Below are 13289 nucleotides of genomic sequence, written 5' to 3' on the forward strand. Positions count from 1 at the left end.
TCAGTAGTGATTGGGTAAGCTATTGTTTCTCTATTATCTAGTATCTCGCGTTGAGACACTGTCTTCAAACCCGATATGAACACCACAAGATGGCAAAATGGGGCAACAATCGATGGACTCTTCCAGGAGCACTTTGTAATGGCTGTGGGATCGAACATGGACTAGAAAAACAGCAAATCATCTGTCCCATAGAGCGACATAAATGTATATACCATATCCCATAGCTGGCGATATATCTTTCCAGATTGAAGTACCCATTGCCGCAGTGGCAGGGACAGGCGGAGAGCCTAAGAGGCCGCAGGCACTCGATTAAGAAGGTAAGTTTGCTCAAGATGGAGCATCGGAATCGCCAGGAGATGGTGCCGCCTGTTCTCACCGATCTTTCCACCGACGAAAGGAGGGCCTAAGAGATATATATCGATGTCGAAGCCCTAACTGATTTCACATTTAGCCAATGAACCGCACAAATTACAAACAAATCTGGCTCGAACTTTTTAGGGCCGATACCCGTATGATTTCCTAGCCTAGGATCGCATAGAATGTGCTCCCCCCTTGAATGGGGGATGTGTGCCCCGCCCACAACCACATGGAAGTACTCCCCGGCGTGTACTAGGTGTTTAAAAGCCCCCCCACCCCCCCGGGGAGAAGAATGTAGCGCATAATCGCGAGAAATGTTCATGTTCCTATGGCTGTTCCTGTAATTTGTTTGGCATTTGTTTGGGGTTCACTTTGGATTTAATGGGGCGGGTGCGGGGGCGGCGGTGGTACTCATTTGTTGGGGCGTCATAATATATGGTCTCCGATTGCATAAGGCCCTCCAGCATGTGTGTGTGTGTGTGTCCGTGTGTGCCGTGTGTGCCCTGTGTTGGTGTTGTTTGTATGCTTAGCATGATTGCATGGGGTTGCATGGGGGAGCCGTGGCTTTTTGTATGCAAAACGTTACGTGTTCAGTTTCGGTTGTTGTTTATTTGAACTGCCTTCAGCTGAATGCCTCCTTCGGAACACCCTCCCCGCCTGGTGTAATCCTTTGGCAGGGTCCGGGGTGGCGATGGCTGCAAAATGCTCAACACAAACGCCCCGACCGCCGCACACAAGCCGTTTTCTTGGCCATGTTCGCTGACATTTTCGCGTTTGGGCTTTGTCAGCAACGTCCTTGCCGGCTGTCATTCCATTTTGCATTCACAAGGAGCCCAGAAGAAGGCCGGGAGAGGGCCAGGAGCTGAGGCAACAACACTCAAACGGCACAAAAGGTGATTGCGATTGCGAATTCCGTTGACGTTTTTATGGCGCATTCAGTAAACCAAACAATTGCCAAGCGCGGCAGCGGCAACGGCAACGAAAACGGCAACTCCTTCGCTCGTCTCGAATGCAAACACACAGATACATGGCACACACAGACACTTACCTTGCCATTGTTGAACTCCACAGAACAGGGCTAGAACTCCGCGACATTCGAGCATTTTTCCGCCCAAAAAGGACAATGGCAAAAGGATTTGCTCAAGCATGAAGCGGGCCACACCCGCGCACCCGCACACCCTTCCATCCGTTTTTTATCCACCTTTCTCCTTCTCTTTCTCGTGTTTGTTTTTTTGTGCAAATTTTTATGGTTTGTTTAACAAAACGCAACGTTATATAAGCCCAGGAAAGGAAGGAGCAGCGCTGACTTAGCCAGAAACAGGAAAAGGGAAAAATATCAACAGAAACCTCTGAAGATAGACACAAGGATGAAAGGGCTGGCCTGGCCCGGCCCGGCCCGGCCTGGCGGAAGGAAGAGGTGAAGTGCGAGGGTTAAGAGTTAGCGGGAAAGTGTCCTTGACTTTCGCCCAGAGGGAAATATCCAGCGAAAGTTGCAAAAATTAACTCTAATGGAACTCTGACTTTCCTTCGAAATCTATTATCCATTATCTATGGTACCATCATGCAATTTTGGCTGTTTGCGGAGAGGTCTTCTCCCTCCATTGTGTCCAAGGCGTCCCTCAAACCATACGGCAATTCTACACTTATTTCAAGGAACTTCCTCTATGGTATTTGATCCTTCGTGGCTTACATTGATGAAAAAAAGGTACATTTATTTAACTGGAAATTAATGCCGTATTTTAATGAATTTATTTGCCAGTCCCTGGCACCGATCAAAATTCAATAAAATGTCAATGGGTCGGCATGGGTTGACCAGTTACAAGGGTAAAACGGGGGAGACTCCATGCTGTTTATCTTAAATTAATTAAATAGTAACATAAATAGCGCTAAATAATTAAAGAAGCGGCAACCCTATCAGCTTTTTACTGAAAAAGGTACGAAAAACGATGCAAAAAGTGGCAAAAACCAGAGCACACAATAGGATAATTGTTATTTATATTTAATTCAACAAAAAAATGTACTCAAAGGAAGAAGTCCTACAATTTGCAGGCTACAAAAACAGCATTCAAATGCTTGGCAACACTGTATTTCTGCTGGAAGAACTGTAGGAAGAGAGTGTAAGAACCTTTGCCCGAAGAGTGTATGGTGTGTATAGAGTTTGGAGTATTAGGTCCGGTCCTGATAACATGTGCAATCCAGAGGATCCAGACTGTATACCGCAATGGAGGTAGAGGCAGGGCCACGGGTCCGATGAGCACGAGGCGGACCTTAGTGACGCGGATAGGGCTATCCAAAAGTAGGCTCACAGGACATGATCAGGACAGGCAGGCTAATTATTTTATACCCTAAGTTAGTAAAGCTTCTTGAATTTAGTGGCCAGCACCAGGCAAATACCTTAGAAATAAGAAGAAAGAAATACTCTTGTAACCCAGGCAGTTTCTGTAATCCTTCTCGATGGAGATGTTCTTAATCTTTGGCCAATGATTAGCCATGTCAACTGTCTGTCTGGCTGTCAGCTTCAGGCTGGGCCCGGTCCTCGGCATGAGGGGCATCATTAACATAACACCCGTAACCGTTGGCATGTCCTAGGTCCTGTGTCCTGTGTCCTGTGTCCTATCCTCAAGTGGCCACTTGGCTTTGGCACTCGTGTAAATCTACACAAATCGCTCGACAAATTTGCCATAAATCCAAATCATTTGCCCAGATTCTCATTTCGCAAAAATGTCAAATGCACATTAACGGACAAACAACAAAAGCAGCGGACTTTGAATGGGAATAGAGAGATGATGTCGATGTGGATGAGGATGAGGAGCCCCTCGTCGTCGGACAGAGCTACATATTTGACGGGGGATGAGAATGAGATTGCCAAACACCAGCAGACACACACAGAGAGAGAGAGAAAATGGTCAAAATGGGACAAGCCGTGCGAATTACAAAATTGAAAATATGACAACACACAACGGAGGGTCCTCAATGGATTTTGGATGCCGGACAGGGGTCCGCTACTGTCCGGCTGCTGCTGCTTAGAGCTCTCTGCTCTTCCTGTGCTGTCGCTTCCGGCCTTCCTGCCAATATTGTCAATGCAGTTTGACAGGCAGCAGCCGAGAAACAGAATCCGATTCCGATTCCTATTCCTATGCCGAGCGGAGAGCTGTCAGCCCATCTATCCTAGCCATCCATCTCCATCCAGCCAGCCAGCCAGCCAGCCAGCCAGCAGGCCAACAATTGAACATATTTCGCTGACATTTTAATTAATTTGACACTCGTCCGCACGTTTTGGTTTCCAGCCATAGGCATACCCATGGCCATATGGATGTGGCCAAGGATGAGGGTATTACGCGGCATTTGCCACTTTTTGCCCGCCTTTTACCCGGTGGCAACATTTAATAAAACTTAATCACAAAAATAAATGACAACATGGGCAAGGGAGGATGGGCAATGGGTATGGCGATATGTACTGTTTTCGGAGGAGTACTCCACGGCTTTAGGGGTGTCTCTTGGCAAGCCTTTTCATCGCTTGATAAGAACGGGAAAGAATTCAAGAAGAATCAGCTGTTTGGAGCATCTCCATACAAAAAAGTGTGACCAGGCAGCGAAAGAAAGGGTCACTCCCGCTCTGAAATGGTCACTCTTTATTATGAACCGAAGGCCGTTTCTACAGATATGGAAACCCCAGATTGCAGATCCTTGATTGTTCATTTCATAAAAGATTACAGCATTGTTTCAATACAAAATTAGCATTTGAATGTTTTGCAAACTTCTCAAAACGCTCCTCCCCCACGAATCGCGAACCCTTTTCAGGATCTGCTTAAAGTGTTTTGTGATCACTTTCGCTGTGATCCGTGAAAACTTGGTCACGGGCGCGTCCAAAGTCAGATAATTAAAACTAAACCCTTTCGAACGGCCGCGCCTCCCTCAACAATCGCTCGCCCACTTTCCAGAGATCCTCCTCGTCTTTGGGTTTCGGGCGAAGGACAGCACACACGCCCACGCCCACGCACGCAGAAAAAGGCACTAAGTCGGGGCCGGGCCGGGCTGGGACGGACCGGGCTGGGCCGAATATTCGGGCGCAAATGTTAATTACCAACTTTGGATAGCGGAACCAAAGTAAGCCACACTTTCCGGAAAGCCGGACTAAGCCACGGAGAGAGTCAAAGGATTAGAGCAGGATCTGGCTGGATCAGGCCGAGAAGTCACAGATCACGGATCACAGTCCCGAGGCGATCGCGACGATCGAGGCGAAAGGGGTGCGGCTTTGTTTTCAAAATAAACAAATTGCAAATGCACACGAGATCCGATCCGGAGCAGAGATCCCGAACAGATCGAGAGCAGAGCGCAACGGCAGGAAGGTCGGTGGCAACGCCCCCCGGCTCATGTGTGGGTGTGATGTCCTTGCCGGCAACCGCGGGGGCTGCCTTAATTGCCTGCAACTAATTATGAATAGGAGGCAGCAGCCTCAGTTTTCGAAACGAGTTGAGAGAAAAGGAAAGGAGTAAGGACGGCACATGCGACATGCACCCCGGACCATAACCCTCGCCCAGGACACACTACTGTTTGTCCTTGCCGCGATTGTCGTCATTGTTGTTTGCAATTGTCATCTTTATAGATGATGCCATTGTCCGCTCAGCCGCCGCACCCGTTAAACTCGGCCGGATTAGTGGGAGAGCGCGAGAAAGGATTAAAACGAAATTAGAAAGGATGCAGGTAAGAGAGAGGTACCAGAGACCAGGCCCATGGACACACGAGGGGAGAAAGAGAGGGCCTGAACCGAAGGAAATTCAACGAAATTGCAGTTCCCTTTATTCTATGACAGGCTCTATATTAAACTGAATGGAATGCCAATCAAATCCATTTCAGGATCCTTAAAAATCCACACAGGTTCGATAGAAGTTCTCATCTATAATAGTCCTTATTAAAGCAGCATTACTACTGTTATTTTTCTTGGGGAAAGTACGTGCTAGATGTCCTTAAAGTTGGGCGAGTGAAGAGACAGCAGGACCACCCTTCATGCTGATCAGGAATATGAATATTCAGGAGCTTGACAAACTTCTGGTGCGAAAATTATATCACTTCTCCCCCCACGAAGGGGGTAGAAAAGGGGCAAGAAAGTGAAAATTGAAATGGAAATTAATCATGCGGGAGCGTTAAGTATTTGAAAACTTGGAAACCTGTTCAATTATGCAAGCGGTAGAGCTGAGGATGAACTCAAGGAGCTCCACCCACGTTCGAGAGGGCGACAAATTCTCATCATTAATGCAAGCCCCAGAGAGGAAAAGAGTTGGGGAAATTAAAGCGCCCCCGAGCGCACTTGGGGGGTGAAAGAAAGGATTTTCAAGGACAACTCGAACCACATTAAGAGCCTTAATGCCAGCTCTTCGTTCTCTCCGCTCCGCTTCGTTTCCGTTTTTTTTTTTTTTTTGGTTGGCTCATAAAACGCCGCTTAATGCGACTCTTGTCAATAATCAATTTTCACTGAGCCGCTTCGCCTAATAATGCCAATTTATTTTCATGGCGGAAAAAAAGAGTGGAACCAGAAGCAGGACCAGAACCAGGACATATCAACGGAAGGGGTTGCTAAAAAGGGGTCACATACTGGTCTCTGTCTGCTCGTACACGTGTCCTGGCAATTTATCTGTTTGATTTTCAGCTATGCGAAGTCGCCTGCCAAAGCCCAGAGAGAGCCTTGCCGGAATAAGTCGCGGACAAATCGCTCAAGATAAGCGAATCGGCATCCGTATGGGAATCAATTTGAAGATAGATCCACATACATATGTACATGCTTTTATGTATGGGAAACAGTCAAAAAGATAGCTCTATGGAGGAGGTAGGGTCTGGGAGTTCAAGATACATAGATACAGCGCGGGCCCGCGAAGCGAGTGAGCCGGGGGTTGGCTTGCCCCTTGGTACATATTTATGGGAATCCGCAAAAAGATATAGTTATTCATACGAGAATCGGTAAGTATTTTTAGGGATAGAGATAGATAGATTTGTAAATCTGTATGGGAGTCAATGCAAGAGATATGGAATAAACAGATAAAGATTTCAATTAAATAAAACTAAGAGTCATGATAGATAGACAGAATACTCATTTGGTATAAAATACAGCAGGGAAGGGCTTTAAAATGTATTTAGTTCGAGGATAAATAGATTTATAGAAAGTTCAGAGGGTTTCTTTTTATAAAATCATAAACCAAGGCTTGATGAAAGTCTTGAGAAGAGTCTTTTAGGAAAATATATTACTAAACTTTATTTAAATAAAGTTTCTGTACCTTGTTTAGGGGTTTAATTTGAAGATTAGACGATTTAAGGGGAATATAAATCAAAACGGCCTTCAATTATTTGATTAATGGATGCCAGAAAGACTCTTTTTAATCAGAATATAAATGTATCTATGTAGCTGCTCGGGAAATTCCCTGAGGACAATCATTCATTGAGGAGCAGCACAAACCTCTCCTATTAACCTCTCAAGTGCCGTACGAGTCACATTTTCATCTTAAAAACACCCAAAAAACAAAAAACCAGAGCGAACTTCCAGATACACTCGCACATATGTAGGACAAGAGAAACAATGTCCGATTCTTCAGAGCAAGAATGACCAAGTCATGGAGCGGAATCGAGAGTAACATCTTCATTCGGCAGATGGCCCACCCAAATGCTGGCTAAACTCTTTTGTGGCCAGCAGCAGTTAATCAATGGCCAGGCGATGGACAAAGCCCATGCAGGTGGGCCCTCCGGCAGCGGCCCTCGAGTGGCTGGGCCTATTGACGAGGTGACAGGGCCAAAAAGAAGCTGCCAGAATGGCCAGGATATTGACTTCATTTGGCCACACGCACAATCCTAATGACAACAATTAGTCCAAACAAAAATTGCAGTCTGCAGAGAGAGAGAGAGAGCCACGGGAGAGACTGTGACGGGGAATGGGACTCTGGCGGGGCAAGTGCAGCCATGGAAAGGGCAGCAGGAGACTCGAGCACTCGACAACATAATCAGAGAACGGTCGGCCACGTGGGGTGCCCAAGATCACCAGGACCAGCCAGCCAGGACCAGCCAGGACCAGCTAGGACATGCGGCGAAGCGTGAAAAGAGTGAGAGGGACAAATGGCGCAAAAATTGCAAACGGCATGAGATTCGGTATGAGAGACACTTCAATTATGAGTAAGGTAAATATTTGTGTAAAAACAACGCAACAGGATATCCATTGAGAGGACCCCCGACCCCCGAGAGCGGGAGCGGTAGAGCAGTATCAAAATGTGCCCATGTGTGAGTGCGACTCAGTTTCTGGGCATTTGAATAACTCAATTTGACACAAGTCAATGGATGAGCAGCCGCCAGGGCCACCCCGGAAGTCCACCAGAAACTGTAGAGCTGTAGTACCGTATACAGTGGCGTGGCTCTGGTGGTGGTGGTGGTGCCAGGATACTCTTAGACTCTTGCTCTGCAAATCATTGCAATCCCTGCAGCTGTCTTTCTCTTTTGACAGGAGTCAGAGATTGCGAGTGTGAGTGCGAGTGCGAGAGTGCTGCCTGCCATTTACGGCTAAGGATCATTTTTGGCAAACGTCTGAAATTGCGTAAGCCATAAAAATCCAGGCCAGAACAGGCCAGGCCAGGACAACTTTGGGCGAGTTCTGCGAACAAGGAGCCCTGCGAATCCTTCGCGTGTCAGCCTAAAAAACTGCACGCAACTAGAAGTTCCACAAGTCCCATAAAAAATATATATTCGCCCAAAACGAAACAAAAAGGATATGTATATCCACGCGTGTAGGCCGCATATCATAAAAACAAAAAATAGAAAAAGAAAGAAAAGAAAAATCAGCAGCATCAGGGGGAAAATTCGCGGAAACTTTCACCCAAAAAATTCGAAAAAAAACGAAGAGAAAAACATTACGCAAAACGCAATCGCGTGTGTCCGGCCGCGGCGGCGGCGGCCCTTGTAAATCAAATAATAAAAAAATAACGAAATTTGCCTTGGTTTCGGTGAGCCTTGAGTTCAGTTTTTTAGAGTTCTGTATCTCAGTTTTTTCTCTTTGTTCTACGATTTTTTGGCACATTTTTTTAGCGCGAAAAAAGAAAACACGTCAGCAAAAAGTAGGCCTTTATGGCTTGAGCAACATTAGAAGGATCAGAAGGTTTATGGCCGAGGGGACTAGATGATGTAACCGTCGAAGAAGAAGATCGCTCCGTGTGGGCCGGGCCATAAAATGCCAGCAGCCGCCCGCTAATGAAGAGCGACAGAAGGCCGACAGGGCACTGGAAGGAAAGAGAGCGAGCACGAGTACGAGCTTAGCTCGAGCGTCAACCCCCGGCTCACTCGCCTTGCTCGGACTACGAAGAGAGCATTTGGTAACTCTCAAAAGAAGAGACCCCATGAAAATCGAATTAATTTTTGCTTTTTTTTTGCTGAATCTTCAAGAACTCCCGAACCTCATCGTCTCAATGGCAGTATCCAATTAAAACACTTTCCAAATTCCACTCCGGCATCAACCTAATCTCTACTCTGAGCCCCTGGCATCAATGTCAGGGCAGATCAACACCCGCCTCGAATGTGATTGTGTGAATGTGCCACTGAAGTGATTCCCGGCTTCTGTTGCACGCGGGTCTAGTGCCGTTTGACATGTCAGATAATCGAATGCAAGCAACTCTGACCTCCAGATATGCTCGTATGTGGAGGGGCAAAACAACCCTTAAAACTGAGTGAGTGAGCGAGTGAGTGCCAGAGCCATATAATTAGTGTAATTACCTCAACAGCCTACTAAAATTGAGAAAAATGCAAACAAAAATTAAGAAATCACAACATTTATATCCCCCTGTCAACGAGCCCAGGTCCGCTCTCTCTCTCTCTCTCTCTCTCTCTCTCCTTCAATGCACACGACGCACCGTTCCCCCTCGGTCCACACAGAGATCCTGACAATGGGCAGAAATAGAATTCCGCTGCCCCTGGCCCCTGGTGCTCCTTTTCCACCGAACAATTGAATCGACAGGCATCTAATGACAGGGTGGATTGCAATTTTTCGCTTTAATTTCAGTGCCAACTTCTGTTCGGTTCGGATCTGCTTCCCTTTCTGCTCTGTTCTGTTCTGTTCTGTTCTATTCTGTGAGTTCTTTCAGAAGACGACGCATAAATAAATGAAACTTTGCAGTTGCATTGTCAGCATCGTCCAAAGAGATTCGTTATAAATTATTGTACGTACATTGGCTGGCAACTTCCGCCTTAGATCTACCCCTTACATACACGAGTACTGGCTAATTGTGAGGCGGCATCAGGCATCAGACATCAGGCAGATGATGTTGCCAAAAAAAAAACAGAAAAAGCAAAACGCAATCATTAGGGCTGGCTGCTCAAAAAGTGCTGCCATCATGCAGAGGTACAAATGCGTGCCATATCCTTTGGGCCATTTACATGGAATTCTCGGGATCCTTTGCTTGAAAATATTTTGGCTGTAGCATAATTAACGCCTAATGAAAATATTTTGGTCTGCGGCACAACTCTTTGAAATGCCAGCCACACAGCAAGCTTCAACCCCACCCAGCAAAACAAATTTGCATTGTCTCTATCTTTTTTTTTTTTAGTCGGAAAAGTTACAAAAGATTCCCGCTAGAGTTTGGACGCAGAACGCAGAGGTGCCACAGAGGTCTCAAAGATGGCAAAGGATCGCCGTCAGCCGAGTAAGTACCAGTGACTAGGCTAGTGATTACGATTGTCCGTCGGTTATGACTATTTTAAGGTGGTTTGCGGTCGGCAACCGAACATTTTTCTGCATTTTTAAATTTCTCAATTATTTAAGAGGTCATGCCTCTTCTTAAAAATTCAAAAAAAATTATTAATGTCTTCTGGTAATGCATCAAATTTTTTTTTTTAGGAATATATGTAATACAATTGAGTTTAAAATTGTACAACCATTTTAAAGCCACATTTTTCTTTAATTTATTTCCAAATTGAATTTCCTTAAGCATCTTCTTTCAACGAATAAAAAACTTTTCAAAAAGTGCTTCTATTTTGACTAAAAAAAAGCCGGTTTTGGGCATTTTAGAACAAAGGATGGAAAAACTGGGAAACTGCTTTTTTAGTGGGTCAAAATTAGTGCATGGAACACCAATACCTCTTAGGGAAAAGAAAGCACCGAGAACTGAAGGCCTTACATTTTGTACCTGTAATAAATTCGAATATTAATTGAAGAACCTGAAAACTGTACGAATTTTGTTAATTTTTTCGTTTTACAGGGGATCCATATCCATATGTATTTATTAACGTTAAGCCATTGTGGTTAAATCTAATGAAAAAAAACCCAAATTATATAAAAACTATTTTTAATGACTGAAATTTTATGAGAACCTTTTTGGAAGTATTTTTAATGATTTTTTTATCGTATATATGTACCTTCTATATTGTATCATTCCATTTCCATCCACAGAGGTTCAGAACAGCAGAACATCTTCATATAATCTTAACAATTAATTCTAGTTAATATTAGATGCAATCCAGAGCTGCGATTATGTCGGAAAAACAGATGAAATTTACCGGACACAGGCCACAAATCTTGATGGTCTGCGAGTTATCAGAAGTTCTACCCAGGGTTGGGGGGATGGGAAGGATGGTGTTGGTAGCACAGAGCATTACATTACTAAGTAGCAGCAGAAACAACAAAGCCAAGAGGAAAAGTCAGCGGGGAAGAGGCCAACGCAGGGCCAGGCCAGGGATTGGATGGACTGGACTGGAGTGGAGTGAAGTGGAGTGCAGAGGAGAGGGATATCCCAAGGCGTTGGCATCGTTGTCGGCATTGTCATCAACACATAACTGTCAACTATATCGCAGTGCAGTTTCAGGGGGTTGGTTCTTTCAATTCCGCTCTTTGCCGGTGCTTAAATTCAAATGCGTATAGTTTGAGTTCCATTTTGAGTTTGAGGGTTTCGGCGTTTCAGGGAGGTTTATGCGCCCCATGGCAAATGACCCAAAACAGAGACATCATCATTAGGACATCAAATGGGCCAAACGGCAGCCGTGAAAATCGGGGAAAATCATCGGGCAAAATCATCAAAATGAAATGCATACAAAGTGAAATTTAACAGCATTATGTATGCAGATATGTTTTGTAAGAGTACATTCTCGTACATACATATTCCGACATATTTTATGCATTTGGCATTTGGGTGAAGTGGCGGGAATCAAAGCCGAGCCGAGCCGAGCAGAGCCGTGGCACAAATAAATAAGTAAAATGCTGCATAATTTATGCATTTAATGTAAACAGACAATTTGGCGTAGCTTTCCCGGCGATTTCCCAACCGTAGAGGTGGTTGGTTGGGCGCCAAGAAAATGACGTAACGGGAACATAAGGTTACGAGTGCGAGGGCAGACCGAAAAGTGGACCCATTTCCATGGGTTACCAGAAATTTTACTTCAAATGGAGCATTTTATTCTCATGAAATATTGTTCCTTCGACACAAGAAAGACCTCCAGGGAAGCCAATCATTTTCAACAGCTTTGGAGAGAAATTTTTTTGGTACACGATTTTTTTAGCGTGGCCAGGTTCTCTTATAGCCACAAGAGAGCTCTCAAGATTGGGTTTCCAAAGTAGTCTTTAACCGATTTGGTAGATCTGAATTCCTTGCAGATATTTTCGAACTTTGATACCATCTGTTGCAATAGAAGAAGAAACTTGCCAGTCAACCCTCGGTAAGTTTTGGGCTGCTATTCAAAAATGATTTTAGTTGACAGCCAACAGTCAGCGCCGTGTCAGAAATCACGAGAGCAGCAACAGGAAAAACCCGAAGGAAAAAATGAAAGAAAAACCGTACAAGATTCTACTGGGGTGGGGATGGGACTGGGACTGGGACCAAGGAACAGACGGCTGGCTATGAGTAGCCGTCAGGGCGGCACTTGATGAGCAAATCAGGGCCCGGGTCCATGGTTCATTGACGTAGCAAATTGGAACTTCCTCTGGGAGCAACCAAAAACGAGAGCTGGAGAGGGCAGGGCAGGGCCATGATGATGATGATGTGAATGAGAATAAGAATGAGAATGATGTAACTCCCCGAAGGAGGCTCTTAAGTAGCGCCAGGTAAGCGGGTGAACAGAATGGGATACAATGGCAATGGAATGGCATAAGCGGAAGTGCAGCGAGGAGGCTGAGGAAAGTATCTAAGAGATGCGCATATTAATGGCACTGATTGTGCCGCACAGATAAACGAAACGAAACGAAACGAACTGAGGAGCGAGCGGCTACTTGAATTACATTTACATGGTACTCGGCCCATGTCCGATGACAACCCGTCCTAAGCGCATTAAGATGCGAATCGAGACGAGCATCGTCTCCATCTGGATCACTTGCACCATTCCATTCCATTCCGTTCAGTCATTCATTCATTCGTTCATTCATAGACACCATACGCTCTCACCCATTCATAAAAATCAAACAAGACGATCTGTCGCGCTCTTTTGTCCAGAGTTTACCCTATATACAACTCGTCATATTATGACAATGTTGGATGGGTTTATTTACCTCGCACCGACACACAGATACAGAATGTGCAAAACGATCATCATGATCGTAAAAAATACAGCGCCAAAATACAGGGCACATCAAAGACCTTAATGGTCCATAAAAAGGAAAGACTGCACTTTGTTGCAGAACCGGAAGGGGGACAATTATGCAATGGAAAGCTGGGGGGAAAAACTGTACAACAAGTAAAGATACAAATATTAGAAATACAGTTGCTCATTATTCAAGTTAAAGTAATGGAAAACCTGAAGCAAAAGAATATCCACTACGATTACGATTCTGGTTTACGATACTATTAAAGATACAATTTTCAGTAGACAAGTTGGATTGGATTCTGTATGGAATCCAGAGGAAATTGTATAAGAAATCTCAGCAGAGCAGTGTTGCATTCGATTACCTTCGTTTGCATTTATACGATTATCCCAAGGAGATGCCC

This window comes from Drosophila miranda, chromosome XL (assembly GCF_003369915.1).
Source record: "Drosophila miranda strain MSH22 chromosome XL, D.miranda_PacBio2.1, whole genome shotgun sequence".
NCBI classification, from domain to species: Eukaryota; Metazoa; Arthropoda; class Insecta; order Diptera; family Drosophilidae; genus Drosophila; species Drosophila miranda.